General features: G+C 46.1%; 1 pseudogene; it reads right to left on the bottom strand.

Annotated features, from left to right (window-relative positions):
* LOC112858693 (mitochondrial-processing peptidase subunit beta-like) overlaps positions 1-19563 on the bottom strand; it is a 70639-nt pseudogene that overhangs the window by 35687 nt on the left and 15389 nt on the right.

Raw genomic sequence — 19563 nt, forward strand, 5'->3', positions numbered from 1 at the left:
CTCATAATTTGTTTAATTCAAGGAGCTTAACGTGCTTTGCATAGTATCCCCTAATCCTCTCATATAGCATTTTTCTCCTTAGCAGAGTGGGAGGCAGGCATTCTGTATCACCCAGCCTCGGTGATTTGAGTGTTGAAGTTTTTCTAACCACTTTTCCCAAGTTGCAAGCTTCTCCCCAGAGACTATGAAGTTGAGTGATTGGTCAGAGTTGCCTGAAGGACCTTTAAATATGAACTCTTGGGCTTTATTATACAGAGGCATTGCTACCTTTACAGAACAGCTGGGCTGAAAGGGCCTGGGAGAATTTTTCCCCGCTAGGGGTCCACCTCAGTATGCAAGGAAAATGTGACCACAGGAAAACATTTACTGTTAGTATAAGGTACGATTTATTGTTCATTGTAGGGAAAGGATACCAGAAAGCTATTATTTCTTCCTATAAAATCAGTTTCATAATGGCTGTTCTCAGAGTGTGTTTTGTTTTGTTTTGTTTTGTTTTGTTTTGTTTTGTTTTGTTTTGTTTTTCCCGGAAAGAGTGAACCTTCCGTAGCTGGCTCTTTCCCGGAGATGTGACAGCAAACTATGCTAAGAACGCCACCTAGCGTTTAACTTTGAAGTTAACCGCTATGTGGGAAGAGACCACTAATTTTTTGTTTTGCCCGTAGGCTGAGAGGAGAGTATGTTTTGTGTGCTCAGCTGCGCTGATTTTTCCTTTGGATCCTCGCCTTGAAACTGAATTTGCTCATGACCTGGGATTTTGCTTACCCATATTGTGTATGCTTTTATCGTCCAGGTGGGTGCATGAACACATGATTTGCTTTCATTGGTTTCAATTGAGGATTGATTGATTTTAAAGTGTGGGTAAAATGCTCCTGATGGCTGATCCTTCAGGACTCATTTACTTCGCCACTTCCAAGAAGCCTTCCACGATCTTTCCTCCAATTCTATTCTCTGCTGGGTGGTCGCACCGTCTTTGCCTTTTTAGGATGGTGCGGGTATATCACAGCTCTTGTCATTCAGGATTACAATGGGCTACTCACCTGTTTCTCATCCAGTAGATGCAAGTTCCTCTAGGACAAAAACTGGGTCTCATAGTACGTTGTATACCCTGAACCTAGCACATGGGGGCGTTCGATCAATATTTGCCCAATGAAATGAATAAATGAGTTAAAACAGTTTTCTAAATAAAATGAAAGGGCGAGCCTAATCTTTTTCCTTGAAACTCTCAGCTTTCTTCTGTGCTCAGTAAAATATCCTGTCTTGAAATGGCTGTGTTTAGCAAAACTAACCACCCTATGTAAGATCTGACAGCATAATAAAAATCCTGATTTGAAGGCAAAACCTTGAATTAAAGGCGAATGCAATTCTGATGACAATTAGGATACGTTTGCCTTCCAAAATGAGATTCCTGGCTTGCTCTAGTAACATTTAAAGGTGGGACATGACTTTCCCCCTTATACCAAGGTCCTGATCAGCCCTGACTTGTTTAAAAATGTGCATTTGTTCGTTTGAAGCAGGGATCAGAGCCTGAATGAGAAGAGAGTAGAAGAAATGGGGGAGGCTGGCACAGGAGGAGATCTCTAAGCAATGTCCAGGTCTCCTTCGTGGAGACCCGCTGCTGATCCGGTATGAGTTCCTACATCATTCTCCCAAATTAAAAAATTCAATCCTCCTGTTTCTTAGGAGAGATGCTCCTGTGCTAAGCTTAAGGTAGTTAATCCCATGTGTGATACTGGGTAAAATGTCCTGATCCTGAGGAGCAAGGGTCCTGGGGCCTCCAATCTACGATTTGGGGTACACAGTTGAGTAAAACCACATACTTGGATTCATTAATGGAAGACTATATCTCCCCATCCTTCTTGCAAGGGAGAGGTAGTTGAGAATATGAGATTTTGAGTCACATTCCCTGGGGCTCAAAACCTGGATCTCTTGTATATTTGCTCTATGATTTGATAAATCGTTTAAATTGCGAAGCCTGTTCCTTCGTCTGTCAGATGGGGTATATACACACAGTACCAACCCATAGGGTAGCTGTAAGGATTAAGTGAGGTTTACTGCATATCACATACTTAGCAGAATGTCTGGCCTATGAGTAAGTGCTTAATACAAATGTGAATCCCAACAAGGACCTGCCATGGGCAGTTCTGTTCCCAAATCCTCCACCGTGTACACAAGACAGCCAGTTGATCCCTCAGGATCTGTTGACATGTGGCTACTAGGAAAATGGCTCCCAAAGGCCTACTCTCCTGGCTCTTGCTCTGCCAGACGGCACCACCACTGCACATGTCATGGGCTCTCAAGCCTCTGCCTAGCTGTTCGATTTGCCTCAGGCAAAGCCTCTCTTCATCTCCACCCCTGGTTTCTTATTCTTCAAGAGCCCAAGTCGCGTGACGCTTCCTTTCTGTAGCCTTATGTTGGTACCCAAGAATGACAGGTGAGTCCTTCCCAGAATACACTCGGCACGCTTTATCCAAGTTAAGAAGGTAACAAGGCTTTTCTCTGTCTCCGCTGCCAGTCTGTGACCATGTCTCTTCTTTACCTCCCAGTACTTACTTTGCGCTTGGCATTTAGTAGGCCACCCACAAGAACAGAGTGTTCAGTGTTGTGAACATTTATTACACCTCGATGGAATTTGAGGGTTGTGAACATTTATTCCACCTCTCAGCTTCCACTGCTCCGTTTTAGTCAAATCCCTAAGAAGAACAATGCAAAGGGAATGGAGTGCAGGGAGCAATGGCCTTTCAACATAGTCTAAGAACGTAAGTGAGCAGCAGAGAGGTGTTAACTGGTAAGTCATCAACACAAATGGCCCTGGAAGAGAGACATGAGGGAAGTTCTCCAGAGACACTCCACACAGCCAATACGGAGCTGTGGTTGGGATGAGTTTAGCCAAGTACTTTGTCCTCTGACACAGACAGCTCTCTCTTTCTCTCAAAGAGTGGTCCACAGGGAGGCATGCTCCGGATTTTAGATGCTTGGAGCTTTGAAACAACTACTGGTAATTTTTACCTTTCAAGTCCCCTGCCACTATTGTGTTAAAAGAGTCAAAGAGGGGCGCCTGGGTGGCGCAGTCGGTTGAGCGTCCGACTTCAGCCAGGTCACGATCTCGCGGTCCGTGAGTTCGAGCCCCGCGTTGGGCTCTGGGCTGATGGCTCAGAGCCTGGAGCCTGTTTCCGATTCTGTGTCTCCCTCTCTCTCTGCCCCTCCCCCGTTCATGCTCTGTCTCTCTCTGTCCCAAAAATAAATAAACGTTGAAAAAAAAAATTTAAAAAAAGAGTCAAAGAGGATACATGAAGTTCAAAGGAATGTCAAGATGGGACAGAGCTATAGCACACACACCGCCAATCGCAAAGAATGTATCCTTGGAGCTGCGGAGGTCAATCTGGGAGTAGGTTGACTCCAGTGGAGGAGTCAACTGTTTCATTTAAGAATAGATTTACCTATGGGTGCCTAGGAGTCTGGGGGGAGGTCCTAATTGAGATCTTTTTCTGCTCTGGAGGTTACACACCATGGGGATGGTCTCCCAATAGGAGAAGCCTCTCCTTTTCTAGTGCCAAATTCAAATAAGAGATAATTTTTGGCGTAAGACTCTCCAGTACCAGAGGTAATAGATACTGACTGGGTGGGGTCCTAAACCGTCAGGGGATGGAAGGTAGAGGTCAAGGCCAAACTTCCACTGGGGAGTACAATAAAGAGAGGCCATTGCCTCACTTCTCTCCCTCTGGGAGGTGAGAGGGTGAGCATGAATGATACCCATCCCTAAAGTCCAGAGAAGGCAACCCCCCAAATTACTTACCGAATTGTGGGTTCTGTAAAGAGGGAAGATGCTCCTTGCCCTGGTTAGCGGCCACCCACATGTACCTCATCTGACCTGAGCAGGGCAAAGCCAGATGGGGAAGAAGGGTCAAAGAACACCATTTTGGGTGCTGGTTTCTGAGAGTCCCAAAAGGTGTACTGAGTTTGTACCCTTGATTAGGGCTGAAGGTAGTAGGTGAGCTTGGGGGGGCACAGGCTTGCCAGGAACTGCCAGAGGGACCACCAAAGAGGCTTGTTCTATCAAGGGAATGGGAATGGGGGGCCAGCATTTGTGGATCAGAAGCTGATGTTGTCAAATGTCTCTCTTTTTTAAAATGCTTATTTATCTGTTTTTGAGAAAGAGAGAGACAGTGTGCACAAGCAGGGCAGGGGCAGAGAGAAAGGGAGAGAGGGAATCCCAAGGAGGCTCTGCGCTGTCAGCACAGGGCTCAACCTCATGAACCTGCGAACTGTGAGGTCATGACCTGAGCCGAAATCAAGAGTCAGATGCTTAACCGACTGGGGCACCCAGGCGCCCCAATATTGCAAATTTAAAATACACAGGATTGAGTCTTGGTAGCCAGAATGACACTGTTTTAATTACCAAAAGTAAATAAAAAGTTTACAGAATTGGATGGAGATGCTTAAAGGGAGTCACCACCCAGTGGGAAGTGGGGCCTTGACAGAAGACAGTGAGAGCAGCTAACTGGGAGAAACCTCACTTTTCACTTAGATACTAATGAGTTAGACTCCTCGCTCTGCTGGCTGTATGTGTATCTATGTACGTATGCATATATGTGTGTATATAGTTGTACTCTACTTTTTTTAAAAAAATATTTAAGGCCACCAACTTTAAAGGATGATTGTACGTAAACTGTGAGCATCTGTGACCAGTACCCTGACCAATCTTGAGTTAAGAACTTCCTTAGAAGGGCGCCTGGGTGGCTCAGTCGGTTAAGCGGCCAACTTCGGCTCAGGTCACGATCTCGCGGTCCGTGAGTTCGAGCCCCACGTCGGGCTCTGTGCTGACAGCTCAGAGCCTGGAGCCTGTTTCAGATTCTGTGTCTCCCTCTCTCTGACCCTCCCCCGTTCATGCTCTCTCTCTGTCTCAAAAATAAATAAATGTTAAAAAAAAATTAAAAAAAAAAAGAACTTCCTTAGAGAGTGGACGTCGTCCATTAAATTTGAATATTAGCCAGCTCATTGCTTTAGCCAAAGGGGCATAACAAACATCTCATTGATAAGAGTAACGACAGGGGTATGTTGACAACCTAAGTGTTAATCGTTTTCTTTGTAAGTAGGCTACTGTTAATGAATTCGCATTTTGTACCAGTAATGAAATGTCCACAGAAACGCTTCCCAGATGTGGCCTTTCTGACCCTCTCCTAGTTGTGATCACTGACTTCAGGGTGGCTTGGGGAGGTGTCGGCTTCCCCTGGGTGATGCCTCATTAGGTTGGTAGTAGCATCACAGGTCCTCTGGAGCCTCCCCTTGAAGCTAATGGAAGAAACCAATATAGAGGAGGTAACTTAAATTCTTTTTATAATTTTGAAATAAATTTAAATTTCTAGAGAGAAAACAATACAGACTATTCCCATATACCCTTCCCCTAGCTTCCTCTAAAGTTAACCTCTAACATCCATAGCACATTTTGTCAAAACTAAGAAATTAACATGGGTACAATCCTATTGACTAAATTAAGACTTTACCCAGTGTCTCTGCTATTGCCCCTTTCTGTTCCAGGATTCAATCCAGGCTCCCAAACTGCATTCTGTTGCTTTGTTCCCATAGTCTTGCGGGACAGAACTTCTAAGATGAGGGATCGTTTCCCAAGTCCAGCTTCCCGGCTGCTGGACTTGTCGCCCAAAGTAAAGGACAGAGGCCAAGATGGCACAGCACACACCCCTTTCCCTTTCTTGGAGGGTCGTCAGTCAGCCGGAAGTTCCCAGCACCACCCATCCGAGTTTCCTGTACCCTTCTCCATCTTATGAAGTCAGCAAAGAGAGATCGGTGTGGTTCTCACAGCTTTATTTGGAATTACCTGGCTAGAGTAGCTAAGTGCCAAGATTCTACCTCTGTTAGGTCCAGGATACTCCCAAGCGCCCGAGAAACAATATGGCGGCAGCTGGCTTTCCCGTTTGGTCGTGCTGTCTCCCTTTCCTTTCCCATCTCTTTCCTCCCAGCTCCTGCTCCCCTGGGCAGGCATTTACCTTCCTGCTTTTAAATCTACTTCCCTTTTTTCCCCCTGTATGTTCTGCATTCAAGGAGCTAGTCCCTGAGAGCTACGTGTCCCAGGCTCCCTTGCCAACTGGAATAGGATTAGGTTCGGCCAAAGGGAGATACTGTCAGATTGGGGAGCAGTGGGAAGGGAGATTTCCCCTCCTTCCTCTCTGTCAGGGTGAGGGGCAGTTCTAGGAGTGACCAGGCAGCCCCACATGGGCCCTTCTCCTGCTGGGGCCCCTGGGACTGACTCTGGCAATGCTCCATCTACCCTTGATCCCTCCAGAAGGCAGGGGTGTAGCTACTCTCTGCTGTTGCTAATCCCTGGGTTGCTTCAATGCCCCCTGTATGGATTTTTACCTTTTCTTTCTTTCTTTCTTTCTTTCTTTCTTTCTTTCTTTCTTTCTTTCTTTCTTTCTTTCATTTTTAAAATTATTTATTTATTGAGAGAGAGAGAGAGAGAGAGAGAACATGAGTAGGGGAGGGACAGAGAGAGAGGGAGACAATCTGAAGTGGGCTCCAGGCTGTGAGAGGTCAGCACAGAGCCCTACGTGGGGCTCGAACTCACCAACTGTGCTATCATGACCTGAAGTCAGACGTTTAACCTACTGAGCCATCCAGGCACCCCCCCCCCTTTTTATGTTTTCCAGTGCCTATGTAACTAGTTTTTGATAGTAAATTCCCTCTATGAAACTACCTGGAATAGGTTCTGTTTTCCTGACCAGGCTCTAGTACATACACTCCAGTCATGGCTTCCCCATGCCTCCTAGGGGCTAACAGGAGGACTCAGGGGATTCCCAGCAGACTTAGTCTCACTTGAACTGCTCAAGGGATTTGTCATTGCAGGTGGCAAAGGGGATCTAGGCTCACTGACATAAATGTGGATAGAAAGTTCTATTTTATTCCTCTTAGACTTTTGTCAACAACCCTTAATGTGATGTGGAGACAAACATTGGTCTGTATCAGATTAAACCAAGAAGTTATTTCATTCAAGTATTTTTGAGCTACAAAAATGGCAATTTCACATGGCTCTCCTTAAGAGAAAATGAAGCAGGTGGAAAAGACAAGTAAATGTGTCCATGATGACTTACAGACAATAATAAAGCTAATATTCACAGTAAAACCTCAGATTGCGAGTAACTTGTTCCGCAAGTGTTCCGCAAGACTCGCAAACAGCTCTAATAAATTGAAACTTGATAAATGAGTGATGTCTTGCAATATGAATAGTACGTGATGCCGAATGTCACATGATCACAACTGAGCCAATGGGTTCTTCTCTCTTTCCCTGTGGGATTGTGGGTGATCGTCTCCCATGCTTCGATGCTTGGTCGCAAGCCACAGTGTTTGGCAGAAATCAGTGATGTTTCAGAACATTGGAAGGTGCCCACAACGGCACTAGTATATTTTTTGTCACTTCAAAGCACCTATGGAAGGTCCTTTGCTTTTCCATTCAAGAGTAAGCCTAGGAATGCTTTGCTTCCTTCTAGGTCAGGCTGTCTGCAGATAGACTCTTTTCCTCTGCTGCCTTAGTGTCAGTTACCTTAGACACAGTATATGACAAGAGTTTCTTAATACTGTGCTGCAGTCAACATCTGTGTGAGCACATACAATGGCCCCGACACAGAAAAAGATTCCATTGAGCCAATAGAGAGCAGTGATTCGGTTACTGATAGCGAAAGTTGTCCTACATAATAACCCTCCCCTCTCTTGTCTCACTCACACCAGCCATGAAGGTTTTCAAAGGTAAGTGTAGGCTAATTTGTTTACTTCTTAAAATATTTTGTATTTTCTTTATTATTTTGTATTATATTACAGTATTGTAATTATTTTTATATGAATATTTTTGAGTGGTGGAATGAATCATCTGAGTTTCCATGATTTCTTATAGGGAAATTCGCTTTGATATACACGTGCTTTGGATTACAAGCATGTTTCTGGCACGAATTATGCTCGCAAACCAAGGTTTAAGTGTACTGCGTGTTTACCATGGACAAGGCATTGTCGGGCTCTTTAAGCAGTAGTAATGTTGGCAAACTCATCCGTGACTCCTGTTCTAAGTATTTTATGTATCACTTAATCTCCAAAACAACCAAGCAAGGTCAGTAGATTTTATCCCGTTTTATGGATTAGGCACAGTGAGGTTGAGTAACTTGCCCAAGGTCACAGAGTAAGTGGCAGGATCAGGTTTGGAAGCCACGTAGCTTGACCTTGAAGCATGTGCCCTCAACCACTACACTATATACATTGTCTTGAAGTAGATGCTGTAATATTCATTTTACAGATGAGGAAGCTGAGAAACAGAGAGGTTGGGCAACTTGCCCTAAGTCATACAGCTAGGAATGTGCTCAGATGGCATCTGAACCCAACACCATCCAATCGCCATCCTTAAATGCTTTCTCCCTTCCACAGCCCCTCCCTCCAGGTTGTCGTGTGAAGTCGCTACATTGCCCTCCACTGGTTATCTTGTCTTTGCCGACAAAAAATATCAACGTGCATGTTTCCACACATTCCACCTGCTCGTTCCGCTTGCACATCCTCTTGGTGCATTCATTGAGTCTCCCTTGCTGTGACACTGGGGGACCTTATCTGTGTGTGTAACCAGTTCAGAAAGAAATGATTGTGGTTTGCGTTAAGACCCCTGCCTTCTAAGGGATCTAAGTGTCTCTTTCAACTGATCACACTAGACTGGCTTACATCTCTTCTCACGCCCTCTACGTACACCTCAAAAAATTGGGTAGTTAATAATGACCTCGTTTACACGTTTTGTAAGTGTGTTTATGCTATACAGGCACACTTTGGAGATATTACAGGTTCGGTTCCAGACCACCGTGCTAAAGCGAGTGTCGCAATAAAGAAGGTCAAATGAATTTTTTGGTTGTCCGGTGCATATAAAAGTTATGTTTACACCATACTGTACTCTATTAAGCGTTCAGTAGCATTATGTCTAAAAAGTACATTGTTGGGGCGGAGGGCGCCTGGATGTTTTAGGGGGTTAAGCGTCTGACGTCGGCTGGGGTCATGTCATGATCTCTCACGGTTGGTGAGTTTGAGCCCCGTGTAGGGCTCTGTGCTGACAGCTCAGAGCCTGGAGCCTGCTTCAGATTCTGTGTCTCCCTCTCTCTCTGCCCGTCCCTGCTCATGCTCTGTCTCTCTCTCTCTCAAAAAATAAATAAACATTAAAAAACGTACATTGTTAAAAATTACTTCATTAAAACATTTAACAACGCTTTATTGCTAAAAATACTAACTACTATCTGAGCTTTCAGTGGGTCATAATCATGGATCACAGATCACTACAACAAATGTAATCATAATGAACAAGTTTGAAATATTGTGAGAATTACCAAAATGTGACTCAGAGACATGAAGTCAGCAAGTGCTCTTGGAAAAATGGTGCCAACAGACTTGCTCGATGCAGGGTTGTCACAAATCTTCCATTTGTAAAAAACACAGTGAAGCGAAGCGCAATAAAACGAGATACGCCTGTATTTGTATAATGCCAAGAAGCACGGGCATAACTTCTCTGGACAGTATACTTCTTGTCTGTTTTCTTGCAGTACCAGGCAGGGTCAGGTACAGGCAGTACCAGGATCTGTGTCCAAAGATCCTGTGGCCTCGGTAGGAGGTTAATACCGTCTATGCTGAACTGCAAGGGGTTGTAGTATTCGAGTTAGCCACTAGAGGGCTCTATTTCTTTATCCTACAGATCCATTGCAATAACCGCTTTTGGGGCCACAGATGTGAAATGCTATTCTGGACACAGTAATTAAACCACATTTAGTGCAATTTACCAAAAATAAGCAAAATGGTTTGTTTGGTGGAATAATAAATTCTGTCATTTCTTTAACCTCCAAATACAAAGAGGGAAACCTTTTAACAAAATGAACTTGTTTTCCAGCAAGCATTCAGAGAAATTTCTCCCGTTCCTATTTGGATGGTGGCATTTGACAAGTAGCCATTCCATATTAAATTTTCTTAAACTATCTCTCTCCTTTTTTTTTTTTTTTAATTTTTTGAAAGTACGCGTCCGAATGGATCTTTCGGAAGAACTGATAGTAAGTGAAATGTCAAATCATCTTGAGTGTCCTTCTAATGATAGGTGTCAGTTGGGGTCCAGTCAGGAAAACAAAAACCACGGTTGTGGCAAGCAGAGAACGATGTATAGAAGTGTTGAATCGCTATGTGGGACACCGGAAACTCATGTGAGTCCACTATCCTTCAGGAAGAACAAAATTTTAAACCCACACTTGATGTATCAACAGAGGGAGTTTAATATGGGGAATTGATTACACAGGTGAGAGGGGGTAAAGGAATAGAAAGCGACCATTGAAGTCATCAACACTACCACTGCTGGAAGTAGCAACTACTCTCGGGGCCGAGGAAACAAAGACAAGCAGGTGGTCTTCCTAATAGGTAGACACTCTGGGGAAGGACCTTTGTACTACTGCTGGCAACGCTGAAAGTCAATGTCAGGGTGAAGAGTCCTTGTGAGGCAAAGCTAAGAGGAGCTGCGGGTCCGGGCCCTAGCTCGTCTCTGGCCTTTTGACGTTTCTCTAGTGCCCCCTACCGGCCGGTCGTAACCGAGAGTCAACTGTCAAAAAGGGCTGTAGACATCACTGAGCGGAAACTAGAAAGGTATAGCTTCTGAGCACAGTTCACTCCCTTGGCTACTCAGCTACTCAACACACTTTCTCAATATATCTGAAATTCCATATAAAATAATACCTTTTTGCCGTGGCTGTGGATGCTACCTATTTCCATTACCTTTTACTATTGCACGTGGAGGTACTTAACGTGCAGAGCCCCCTGGGTTCCAGAAAGACTTCTCGTATGGTAGAAATCCGACATCCCTTAGTTATCCGGTTTCGCCAGTACCAGTGTAGATACCCCTCTTCTACCTGCTAGTTCGGCAGGGCGAGGAGCGCCCCCTGGCTGATTGGCAGTCTCAACTCCCAAATCAGTGGAGCAGATTTCAGAGCCAGAGAGCAAACGTTCTGTGAGTGGACATTTGGTGTAATTGTGACAGAAGCCACTCTCACTCCACCTTTGATTCCTGGACCCAGGTCACATTTTTTTTTTTCCCCTGAAAATTGAGTTCTTTGGTCAGAAGCAATGCTATGTGGAATTCTATGCATGTGAATAAAGCATTATGTAAATGTGATGGTGGGAAGCTTTGTTAAGCATGGGTTTTGTAACAGCCAATACTCATCTTGGCAGAGAAAAATCCATTGGATGACAGTGTCCTAAAAATCTAGATCTGCCCTCTGTCCTGCCCTTCCCCCTCTTCCAGATTTTCTTCTTTGTTTGAAGGTGGCATGTTCTATTTATTTGAGGACAGATATTGTACAGGCCAAGAGACTCACTGATGGTGAGTTAGGTTTTCAACATGTCTACATTTCCACCTGTGTCTCTGTCCGGAAGAAAACGACAAAGGACAACAGGGAAGAGGTCCTACATGCACTTAGAGGCAAATGTTCACCTGAAGTCAGCTTGACCTCAACATCACTACTGAATTCCCTAAGCAGTATCATTTCATGAGGAATAGCTATTCTGCACCTACACACATTCAATTATCATTTACATTTATGCTTACTTTGAGGAAGAAGTATGTAAACGCATTGCTTTTACTCAAAAGGACCAAGCACTTAAGCAGATTTCCCTCTATTCGTTTCACGTTGTGATGGCAGCATCGTTCATGTTTACTTTTCAAGATGGTGATGCCTTGAATGGGTCGTACCACTACCAGATCCAACACTAACCCTGCCTCGTGTTTTTACAAGCATTTAAAGAGCTGTGAGCTCACTCCATCATTGAATGTTTTCACGCTGAACTGACAAGGACTAATTCTCAAGGGAAGGTGGATCTACAAGGCACAGTCCCCAAGCATCAATCCAATTCCAGATGGTCACTCAGTTTCCTGCAGAACAAAGACTCGCCTCCTCTCCCTCCACTTTGGTTGATTGACTTTTTCACATTTCAACAGCTTGTGTTGTGGCCAAATTCTCATCACCTTTATTGGCTATGGACAGAAGAAAGTTGAATGTTCTTTTGACACACATACTCATGGGGCATCTGGTTGGCTCAGTTGGTTAAGGGTCTCACTTCTGCTCAGGTCATGATCTCAGGGTTTGTGAGTTTGAGCCCTATGTCGGGTTCTCTGCTGTCAGAGCAGAGCCTGCTTGGGGTCCTCTGTCCCCCTCTCTCTCTGCCCCTCCCCCCCTCATTCTCTCTTTTTCTCTCTCTCCCTCTCACAATAAATAAAATTTAAAAAAACATACATCCTCGTGAATTTTTTTCAACAAAAATGTAATGAGGACCTCCTTTATGCTCAGAATTGCGTTAGACACTGAGTGTACTTCTGTTATGGGTATTCTTCCAGGTCAGGCCAGTGTTAGTGGCCCCATAGGATGACAGTAACTGGAACAAAAAATTCCCTAGTTCCTCTGCTCCTGGGAATCCCAGTCACATCCTAATCCCTCTTTCCGGTTCGTAGTGTTCTGTGGGGTGTGTCAACATGCTTGCAGACAGTAGTCTTTCTCTCCCTGTCCTCTCTAGGGTTACAGACCTTGCCTGGCTGAGGATTCCCCCCCTGTGACCTCACTCCTGGGGAATATGTAAGCTATGCGCTGGTAAACACCAAGTGTTGAGACCAGAACACCCGGGTCTGTTGTCAGATTCGAAGGTAAAGGCAATGCCAGAAACAGGAAACCACACTAATGAGCTCAGGAGCCCTGAGTCCAAGATCTTGCCTTCACAGGGCCTGGAGGTAGGGCTGCCACCCAGAATGCCTCACATCATGCACGGCCAGGTCTCATGTGCTCCCTTCACAGAAATCACAGCGTGATGGGTTCTCCCTCAAGGTGTGTATTGCCCAACCTGCACAACTGAACAAGCTATGCTCTGAGGCTTGTTTTTGTTTGTTTGGTTTGCTTTTGTCTTGGGCAATGCCGACACCGTGGTCCAGGGAGGGCATTATATACAGGTCAGGATGGAGCAGACACACCGGCTTCTTCCTTGTGTCTCCATTGTCTGCTCCATCAGAGGACCTCTCCTCTTCCCATGTCAACGGTCTTACCCCCTCTCAGAACCACCTCTGTGCTTAACCCTTGATCTCATACAGAATCTCATGATAACTGCATTGTATTTCTCTCAGACTTATTAAAAGGTACCTCTTCCTGGAAGAAGGTGGTCTATTTCCCCCGTTGCGGAACATTCCATTGTCCTGACGTAGCCTACTTCACCTCAGCCCTCGCCTTTCCTTGGTGAGTGCTGTTTTCATCTGCTGCACATCTAAAATATTCAGAATCACTCTTGTTCCCAGGGCCTTCAGAATCATATCAGCACTCAGCTTCTAATTATGCATCTTTCCGGTGGGGATAGTTGACTCTTCGTGCCAACAGATTCCCCTGGCCCTTTATTCAGGTCCTAGAGTGGTCGTTAGGCTTGCTCACAATTATGTCATCCTTTCAGGCACTTGGTAGGGTCCACTTACCCAGCCCCCTGGCATAGGGCTGGTTTGGTCAATGAAATGTGAGCGGATATGACGCTTCTGGGAAGAGAGTTAAGGAGTCAGGGCATGACGCATCACTCCCCTTTCTCCTCATGAGGTGACCATGAAGGCACGTGTCATGGTGGAGCCGGCATTATCTCCACCCCCGAATGATTATAATGAGTACGTCCTGCCTGAAAACCCTTGTTGGAAATGCGACATCAGCAAGAAATAAGCTTGAGATGTGTTAAGAAACTGAAATTTTGAGTTTATTTGTTATTGCAGCCCAAACTTACCTATCCTGGCTGACATAAGGTCTTCGAATGTTTGGAATTGCAATGAATACACACTGTCAGGCCTCTGTGCTCCACACTCTACGAAACTAAGACAGTAGTCCAGAAAACAGCTGAAGTTAAGGCGACAGTAATTATCATTTCCTAAAATCGATGCTAAGATTCACCATGATGACTTCTGCCATCTTGAAAGAGGCCAACAGGGGCGCCTGGGTGGCGCAGTCGGTTAAGCGTCCGACTTCAGCCAGGTCACGATCTCGCGGTCCATGAGTTCGAGCCCCGCGTCGGGCTCTGGGCTGATGGCTCAGAGCCTGGAGCCTGTTTCCGATTCTGTGTCTCCCTCTCTCTCTGCCCCTCCCCCGTTCATGCTCTGTCTCTCTCTATCCCAAAAATAAATAAAACGTTGAAAAAAAAATTAAAAAAAAAAAAAAGAAAGAAAGAGGCCAACAGGCACATCTTGGGTTCCTTGATTGCCACAGTGAGGTGTCTGCGGTTGAGGAGGAAACAAGGTAAGTAGAACACCAGATTGCAGAGAGGGCTGTTTAAAAAACAGCTAACCCCTTACCAAGGGGTGTTAGTGGTTTATCTGAGCCAGAACAGTAGGAATTTGGCTCGCTGTCTGGAATGATAAGAGCAAACACCATTCCTGAGTGCAGGAACATAACAACAGAGCCAAAGCTGGAGGGAGTGACTGTGCTCAGGGACCCTTGTTTGTCACTGGTCTGCATTGCTCCCAAACTTCACTTTCTGCTGGTCCCCAGACAGGGGATATGGTAATCTCAGCCCAGTTGTGTTTGAGATTCATGACTAAAACTAATGGAATGTATTTGGTTAAAATTGTTAAGTTGGCAAGTTTGATTTCTATTCTTAGCCTCTGAATGTAACCCCCCTCCCCCACACCGAAGCTCCTTCTGGTAAAATTGGCCACCAAACAACTTGTCTTGAACTGCTGTCAGCTGATAAGTACTTCCACAAACAGCATTTTGAATCTCTTCACTGTGTGCATCATGTGAGAGGCACTGGGGACAGAGAGAGGCTCAGGAAATGTCACTGACTTACAGCCTAGGGCTGGGTTGGGGAATCACAGCCCAAGGGCCAAGTGCAGCCTGCAGCAGGTTTTGGAAATGAATGTTCCTGGGATGCAGCCATGCCCATCTGCTTACACAGTGTTTGGGGCTGTATCTGCAGAGGTGAATAGTTGCAATAAGGACTGTATGGTCCACATGGCCTAAAGTAGCTACTATCGGACCCTTTGCAGAAAGTTTGCCAACACCCGTCTAGCAGATTATTTGTGTTTCTAGGGAAGTTTGCGTTTTATTAGCATTCCATAAAGGCCAACTCTGAGACTCAAGGGGACGATGTTAATGGAAGAAGTTCAGGCAATAGGGAGCTTTTTTTGAGAGAGAGAGAGAGAGGGAGAGAAGGAGAACATGCTCTCACAAGCTGGGGAGGAGCAGAGAGAGAGGAAGAGACAGAATCCCACGCGGGATCCATGCTGTCAGCGCAGAGCCTAACGCGGGGCTCCAACTCATGAGATCACGACCTGGGTAGAAATCAAGAGTCAGAGGCTTAACTGATTGAACCACCCAGATGCCCCAATAGGGAGCTATTGTGAAGGATCAAGTCTTGTCTAACTGCTGTCAAATCATACCCTATAGGCATCTGTCTTCTCTGTTAATCCAAGATAGTAGACTGCCTCTTCTAAAGCCCTTCATAAAGTCACAAGTACTGGGAAGGAGAGGCAGTTCTCCTGGCTGGAGCTGGTCCCCATGGAGCTGACCTAGGGCACACCTGCCATGTGGTTCCAGGAGCACCCTTGAAGTCAGAGTAGCCAGCCCAGCTCTGCGCACAGACAGGAGCCCAACTTTGACCTCTTTACTCCTCTGGGTTTTCTGAGGACAACAGAGTGAATTTTTTTGCAAACCCCAGAGAGAGGCTTCACTACTCTCTTTCTCTCCATAGGCACCAATAAAGGGGTTTGAAGGGGGAGCTTCAAAAGATCCGATCGAAGGGAAATTGCAAAAGCTGAATCAGGCTCAAGGCAGGAAGCCTCTGTGCTGTGCTATATTCACACACACACACACACACCCCCCCCCCCCCCCCCGCGAGAGGATGGCCTTGCGCCCACTGAAATGCCCAGCCTCTCTCATTGGTAGAGAAGAACCCTGCCCATGGTACCAGGGGACAAGCACGTTTCTCTGCCAGAAGGACTAGACTCTTCTAAGAAACTTGAGGACTTGGCCATACCCTCAAATAGGGGCTAGGCTGAAAGCTCCGCCCACTGAAGGTGGCCTCTCAGTTGAAAGCACCTCCATGGGGAGCGGGTCAGCTCAGCTCCGGGACCCACCTCCTCCCAAGGCTGCAAATGACGCATAGGGCTGGAGTGGGGCGGAGGAGGGAACTTTCCCAGTCAGTGATGCGAACCTCAGCGGAGAGGAAAGAAAATCTTACAGGGCCTCAGAGCCCTTCTTCCTCCCCTGGCGTTGTCATGGAAACTTAGTCATCTGCGCACACATGGGTGGAGCGTCTGCGGAGCATGGCAGTGTCCCAGCAGAAGCTACCAGAGATGCAAAGTTGTCTAAATGCGATTGCATTGACCTCAGAACCACGAAGCAGAGACAGCGGGGAGTCTACAAGAAGAAGGAAATCCCGGAGTTTGGGAAACGACGCATCTAGGTTTAAATCTCAACTCCACCCCTTACTAGCTCTATGACTTTGGTTATATTCATTCATTATCCGGCGAACATTAAATGGAGGCCTACTATGCACCAGGTATCCTGCTAAGTGCCAAGGGTACAGAGTTGCCGAACCTCGAGGAGGCAGCCATTCTCCCTCCCATAGAACTTGCACGTTCTTTTCTTAAAATTAAAAAAAAAAGATGTTTATTTTTGAGAGAGAGAGAGAGCAAGCAGGGGAGGGGCAGAGATGGGGTGGGGGGACAGAGGATGCAAAGCGGGCTTCACGCCAACAGCAACGAGCCCAACGGGAGGCTCGGACTCACAAATTGCAACACCGTCACCTGAGCCAAAATCGGACGGTCCACCAGCCACCCAGGCTCCTTGAACTTACACGTTCTAATGGAGGAAGACAGACAATAAGCATACAAACAAACAAAAACCATGCTTCCAGAGACTGGTAGAGGCTATGAAAAACAAGAGTCATATGTAAGAGTGACTCAGAGCAGTAGTTCTTTAAGAATGAGTAGTCAAGGGAGGCTTCTTGGAGGAGGTGGCTTTTGAACTGAGACCTAGGGAAGGAGGCAGCCAGATGACCATCTGGAGGAAGAGGATCCTAGGAAGAGGGAAGTATTTGTGCAAAGGTTTGCTAGCTTGAGTCTCTGAGTTTCAGTTTCTTTGTCTGTAAATGTGAAATAGTTTACATAATGGGACTGTTGTAAAGGCTCAATGATATAAGCTCTCTTTAGTACTTAGCTCAAAGCCTAGCATCCATAAATGCTCTTTAAATTACTAAGTACATAAATTACTAACTGCACAAAGGCGCAGTTCTGATAGGCACGGGCTGAGCTGTGAAGGGCTAGCATTTGCCCCAGGCTGCGCAGGATGGGAAAGGTTTTGGCAAACAGGTAACAGATGAGATCTTTCAGCTGGTGTGGTTCCTACTTTCCTAGGAGCTTCTCTCTCAGATCCTGAGCACACACTTCATTATAATAACTTGAATAGGTTTCTTTCCTCTAATCTGTAAATTACATCACGGGGGACTTCTCGGTTTTTTTTCAACAGGGTGACTTCAGTGACACAGTGGCACAAGGACACAGTGCGTGCCAAACATTTGAAATAGTCTTTTGTACGTGAACGAATGCATGAAGGGAAGGACCTTGAGGTAGTAAGTCTTTGGGGCCTGGAAATATACCAGCAAAGAATGAATCTAGAATCCCAAAAGATGGCCCTCCTGATGAGAGAATTCTCCCTGCCTGACTACCTTGAACTAGGACATCAGCTTTTCTCCTGCCTTCCGGCTCCACCAAAACGTCAGCTCTTCCTGAGCTTTTGGCCCACCAGCTTCCTGCTGGAACTACACCATCACGTCTCAAGTCTTCGGATTAGACTAGGACTATTTCATCAGCCATCCTGGGGCTCCAACTTGCTGACTCACTTTGCAGATCTTGGGACTTGCCAGTCTCCATAATCCTGTGAGCCGATGCCTTATAAGAAATCTATCTATCTGTATATCCTTCAGGATTGGTTTCCCTGGAGAACCCCGACTAACATACAGGCCCATCCCAAAGGAACCATTTTAATTTAATCACCTCTTTAAAGGCCCTATCTTCAAAGGCAGCCACATTCCGAGGTATTAGGGATTAGGGCATCAACACCGTATGGGGGAGGAGGGACACAATCAACCCGTAACCGTGAACAGATAATCCTGTCTTTGTTCAAGCCACTGTTACTGCAGTGAGAACATATTTAGCTGCTCACACCAGGTGTGGATTCACATCCCACGTGTGATGGTCCACAAGGTGCCTTGCTGTATTTCCATAGTAGCATGTGACAATGTCTTCCATCTTGGATGAGTTGTTTAATGGTTAGAATGTGGGCTTGGGAGAAAGCAGGTCTCAGAAGGGTGTCAGTTTGATGACTGACGTTTGGGGCATCTGCTGACCATGGTTCAATTTGTCCATTTCCAGCTAACACTAAAATGACACCATGCACCCTTGATGTGAAAATCATTCCAAATAAAGTCATCATCTGAGCTTCGGGGTGAGGGAGCGGAGGCTCGGCAACCATGAAGAGGTAGCTCTCAGCCAAACTTACTGAAATGTCCCGATGCGTGCCTTCCAGCCAATGTCAGCTGCTAATCTGTATGAATTAATGCAGTACTAATTGGGCCGTATTCAGCAAGCACTAATTTCTTTCACTACATCAAATCAAGCCTCACGATTGTTTCGAAATAAACACGTCCTCCCTCGAATGCTGAATGCCAGCACCGGCAGCTGGGTCCTGAATGGACTTGGAAAGGTCCAGAGAGGAGGCTGGATGGCCCAGTGGCGGGACTCACTCCTGAGCGGGTAAGACCCAACAGAGCCCAACCACATTTTAAAGGATCAGAGGAAGCCGAGCTTGGATTCTGGCCAGTGTCCAAGGAGAGTTCACTCAGGAGTATCCTTCAGGGTTTCTGCCCTCTTTAGAAGCCTCCAGCTCGACGGCATGCAGAGAATGCCTGGCTGTTACCATCTCCATGCTGCTCCCCATGTCTTGCTGAGGGGGGCCCCACAGTGTCACTGGAGCAAGAGACCCTGAGAGATTCTCAGGTCTGACTGCAAGTAAATCTCAGAGAAAGTGTCTAACAGACTCTTACAAGAGAGAAAACAGGAAAACCGAAGAGAGGGAGAGCCTTCAAGCCAGTGAGCGGGGGATGCTATCCTTTGCTCTGTCTGCAGGAGGGCAAGAAGGAGAGAGAAGAAGAAGGTCAAGAAAGATGATTAGGAAGCAGGGCGAGGATTGGTGAGTTATGCTGGACAGAGGCACGTTGCTTCTCCACGTAAGATATATCACGATTGATTGGTGGGACCTTCAGATGTTCGCTTTATTCGCTGGGCAGTGCTTCTAGTAAAATCATGAAGGTCAACATCACAAGCCTTCATGTCTCCTGTCTCCCCCACGCCCTCTGGTATTAAGGAACACTTCCTCCATGTCAGGTGCTGCTCTTGACCCTGGGATCAAAGTTCCTGTCTTCCCTCCGTCCTTCCTATCCCTCTCCCCTCTCCCCTCTCTCTCTCTCCTCCCTCCCTCTCTCCCTCTCCTCCACTCC

Source organism: Puma concolor, chromosome B1 (assembly GCF_028749965.1).
Source record: "Puma concolor isolate L17-30 chromosome B1, mPumCon1.1.hap2, whole genome shotgun sequence".
Lineage (NCBI taxonomy): Eukaryota > Metazoa > Chordata > Mammalia > Carnivora > Felidae > Puma > Puma concolor.